Raw genomic sequence first — 5246 nt, forward strand, 5'->3', positions numbered from 1 at the left:
GTAGCTTGATGTGTAGGTTGTGCCATGGCTTTTTGTGCTGCTTTTGGACCTGCTGGTGAAATCCAACCAAAAATTGTTCTTCTTCAAGCTCATCCAGCTACGTGAGCCTCTCCTCCAGGGCTCTGTGATCCGTCATACCTATGAGCGCTACTATGTGCAGACTAGGCATGATGTATTCGATAGGCATTATGGCTTCCACTCCATACACAAGCCTAAAAGGTGTTTGGCCTGTCAACTTCTTACATGTCATCCGATAAGCCCATAACACTATAGGTATGCATAGGTCCCAATCACTTTGCTGAGCATTACATACCTTGGTCAGCGCATTTTCAAGCACTTTATTGAATGCCTCCATTGTCGTATTAGCCTGTGGGTGATAAGGTGTGTTGTTTTGGTGATACACCTAAAATTCCTCCGTTAGTGCACTAATAGTCTCATTCAGGAAGTGCATACCTGGATCGCTCATCAATATCTTTAGACAAACAAATCGTGTCAGTACATGTTCAAATAGAAACTTTGTAGTAGTTGCACCCATGCAATCCTTCACCGGTTGCGCTTCTGCCCAACAATTCAAGTACTCCATCACAGTGATAATGTACTTCACGCCTGTCTTCCTTGGGGCTAAATAGGTCCTACAAAATCTATTGCCCACATTTCGAAGGGTTGCAATGTTACTTGTAGATTCAAAGGAACTTCATCCCTCCATGATGACCTTCCCATTCTTTGACATACATCACATGCTTTGTAATATGCTTTTGAATCCTGATGAAGGGTTGGCCACCACAACCCGACACATACAATATTATGTGAGATTGCTCTTCCTGCATAATGTCCTCCTGTGACACCCCCATGAGCATTCGCGAGGACGCTGATTTATTCAAACTTAGGGACATACCTTCGTAGTATTTCATCATTCCCCATCTTGTACATGTGCCTAGCAATGGCAGAGAAGTCTTCCATGTGCACCACTAATTCCTTCTTTTGTTGGATAGAGTATCCTTCTGGCGTAGTTCGAGTTGTTAGAAAGTGTATTATCTCCTCGAAATGTCCATTCGCGACACGCACAACAAAGAGTTGTGTGTCAAGTAATCCTTCCTCAAAACTAGTAGGTTCCTCCCCTGTCTCGATGCATGATAGGTGGTTTGGTCCTGCGTTCAATTGTCCAAGCTTCACAACAACTTCAAAATTGTACTCCTAGAAAAATAAGAGCCATCTGCAAATTTGGCCCCCCAACACAAGCTTATTGACCAGGGACTTTAGTGCGGAGTGATCTGTATACATCTTAAAATGGCCTTCTAGCAAGTAGTGTTGATACTTCTAGAGTGCATATGCCATAACTAGCCCCTCGCGCTCAGTGGTGGAATAGATCTTCTCTGCTTTGGATAATCTGTGACTTGCGAACTCAATAAGGTGATCCAAGCCTTCTCCACCATCCTATGTTAGTACTACCCCCAATGCTATACACGATGCATCGACATGTACATGAAACTCTTTCTTCTAGTTCGGGAAGACAAGAATCAGCACAGTAACCATTTTTTCTTTCAATATATCCAAGCTCTTTTTACAATCATCATTCCAGCAGAACATGACATCCTTCTTCAACAATTTTTCCATCGGTGTGGTGACCTGGGCATAGCCCTTGTTAAAATTTTGGTAATATCCCATGTGTCCAAGAGTAGCGTGCAACTATTTCACACTCCTCGGCACTTCTAAGTTCATAATTATCGCGATCTTTGTGGGGTCTACCGTCAACTTTGTCTACAAACTACATGCCCCAATAGGTTCCCAAACGGAAAGAGAAACAAACACTTCTCGAGGTTGAGCGTGATTTGGTATCTTCAACAGGTATCCAACATCAAGTGCAAACTCACTACATGGCACTTAACCAAGCCAAATATAGTCTAATCATTGAAATAGACCTCTCGGAACTTATGAATATATTCTTTGAATGCAACAACAACCACATGTGAAAATATAGTAGGTGCATTCTTCAATCCAAACGGCATGACAGTATATTGAAAGCCCCACTCAGTCGTGAAGGTTGTCTTGCTCCTATCCTCTAACACGATTTTGATTTGGTGGTACCCCGAGAACCCATCCATGAAAGAATATGCTTCCTGACCACCTACATTGTCCAACACTTCATCTGTGAACAGAGTTTGGAAGGGATCATGCACCAAGAATCATTCAATTTTATGAGATCCATGCATATCATTATCTCATCCTTTTGCTTCTTCTCTTGCACCACCATCGGAACTACCCAATCAGATTCTTCCACAGGCTCAATGATGCCTACTGCGATCATTTTGTCTGGTTCTATGTAGACCTTCTCTTTGTATTTCATATTTAAGCGGTAAGGCCTCTACTTAACTGGCTTCGCATCGAGATTTAACGTGATCTTCATTACTCCCAAATCTCAAGTTATTCATTTCAAATATGTAAACTTAGCTGGGAATAAGTCCCGATATTTGCAAAGTAATTCAATGACCTTATCCATCATCGCATCATCCCTGTAGTCTCTGATCTTCGAGAATTTGGGTTCTGCCTTCATACCAATGTTCACTCTTTAGTTTTCACCATCACCGTTATATCAGGGTTCTCAATCCGTGGTCCTTGAACCTCGTGGTGGCCTTCTGTTTCTAGCATGTTGATATTTTGCGGATCCTCATCCTCCTCTTCAGTAGTGACATTATAACATTCTAGCATGCGACTCAGCTGAGTAGCCCATTCAAGTTGAATCAGGTCTAAAGGCTCCTGTGGTATCCTAAAGATGGTTTATTTCACCTCTTGTAGTGCTTCATCAATACTATCAAATCCATCCTCAAAACTGAAGGTCATCATGAGCCCTTTGTGTAGGATATCCCATTCACCTGTCCCATGGCAGAGCTCTGTTTCTATATACCAATTCATTGGTATAACATCCAATGTATGACAAAATAGGTGCACCCACTCAGGTTGTGGCTTTTCTTCTTAGGCTTGCGTCCATTTGGCTAGATGTGCATGTGGATCATCCTATCCATAATACTTGTCTGTTAGTTGGATCTAAGGCTTCCTAAAGCGTGCTCTCATCATTCTCCTACATTCGCACCAATCATCGAATCTTCCTTTGTGCATACCCCACCATCTTGCAGGCGTAGCGCGTAGTACCTAGTCCAAGGCCTGGAAGCATTGCTTTTCTGGCACCTCCCTTTCAAATGCATCCATGAAGGAATCTACCTCATTTTGACCATCATAAGTAGGCAAATTTCTTTCTTTTGACAACACGCAACGCATCAACCGGGTCATCATATTGCAATTCAATGTAGTTACTTCGTGAAGCTGATTCTTCAATCGTTCCACTTCTTCATCAGAATAAAAAATGAAGGAAATCTTGTGCTCCCATGTAATCTATCCATCCATGGCGGGATTCACCAAGTCTTGGTCTCACGCTGTTATCTTGTAGATGCAGTCCTGATCATCATCACTCTCATAGTCACGAACTGGTTCTGTATAGCGTGGTCCTTCAACAGGATCCAGGGGTATTATTACGCGCATTGATTTCTTCTCAAATATCATCTTTGCTTCTTCAGATTAATTACCCTATTCATATCAATGGCCCAGTCAATTCCCATGAGTGAAAGGTAGGGATTGCTATCATCAACAATCTCTATTACTTCAAAATCTGCCAGCACGCTCACTCCCTCAATATCCACGGTTACTCCCTACAGTTGCCCCATGGGTATGATTTTATATTGATTCACCATCCACAACTGAATCAGAGACCATTTCAGTGCAGGTCGGCCCATTCGCTCCCATGTCTGTTTCGGTAAAATATTCACATTTGATCCCAAATCTAGAATGACTTGATCCATCTCGTATTCCCTGATCTGCACGATGAGTCTCATTTCACGCCCCATCCTTGTTTTATGCTTTCCAATCTTTCGGACTACGCATGGTTCTCCTGGCATGGTCCCAGCACATCTGTTGATAAGTTCCTATAACCCTTTCATAGCCTTACTATCATGAAGTAACTTCATATAGGTTTCCAGGAAAGTAGTGAGCATAAAGGGGTCCATCTCCGGCTCGGGCTTATCTTTGCTTCCTGAAGTGGAGGCCTCAATGAAGCTTTTCTTAGCTCCCATGAAGGTTTCCTTAGCACACTCCAAATCAAACTCAACCTCTTTCATCGGGGCTTTGCAAACCCAGATATTGTCTTCTGGCTATTTCTCCTTGTCATCTCCCATTGCAATCCCACTTCGGAGCACTATATTTACGTTCGGATCTTCCTCGCGCAGCTCAGACCTCATCATCTATAGGTTTTGAGTCAGGTGAGGCGGTAGCGCTCCTTTGTCACATATCCTGGCTATAAGCGTAAGACAATCTTCTGTTTCATGATCAAACATTGTGCAGTACTTGCATGACGGATGCATTAGATTAATGCAATCGTGGGCATAATGTCCTAGCCCTCCGCAATTGTAGCAAATCAAATCTCTGCAACCTCTACCAAGTCATCCTCTACCTCGACCTCGTCTGTGCCCCTTAAATCCTGTCCGTGCCATCCCTACATTCTAGTTAAGGGGGTGCATTTTGGCCTAAACTCTGTAGGTGAGCATTCTATCCATCATCAATTCATAGCTCCTACAAGTACGCTCGTCATGTCCCACTGATCTACAAAAGTTGCAGAACAATTGTTGCAGAGTTTGTGTATACTTCTGTAACAAGTGGCAGTTATTTGTGGCATGCATTCTGACTATTTGACAGATAGCGCACCATAAAGCATGTGTCATGCTAGGTCATGCTTGAGCTTTTGGCCTTTAAGGCATCGGTCCTCCTCCTACAAGGTAATTTGTAAAGACCAACCAGTGGTGTTTGACATGACCCTGACTCTTGCATTTCACACACCATACTTCTTCACGTACCTCTAGTCGAACCGCCTTATCCTGCTTCAAGCTTTGCGACTCAAGGCATAGGTTATTCAACTACGCATGGATCTATTGAACTCATAGATTAGGATCTTGCATTGGGTTCTTATGTAGTCTCATGGAAATCTCCAAGGCCTCTGCTTGAGTTGCTCTCTTCTACTGCGACATCGCACTTCTTAGGTGTGGTAGTAGCGAAGCCACAAACCACTCGTGGTGTTGTCCATCTGTCAAGTTCATGTTGGCCTCGCATATCTTACATTTCAACCTCTGGTCTAGTTCCCAAGGTGTTTCGCTTGGTAACATCGTGATCTCTTTGAATCCAACAATCGACTACGCTTCAGATTT

This window comes from Pinus tabuliformis, chromosome 4_1 (assembly GCF_031772625.1).
Source record: "Pinus tabuliformis cultivar Carrire ecotype Pingquan chromosome 4_1, CPIR1, whole genome shotgun sequence".
Classification (NCBI taxonomy): domain Eukaryota; kingdom Viridiplantae; phylum Streptophyta; class Pinopsida; order Pinales; family Pinaceae; genus Pinus; species Pinus tabuliformis.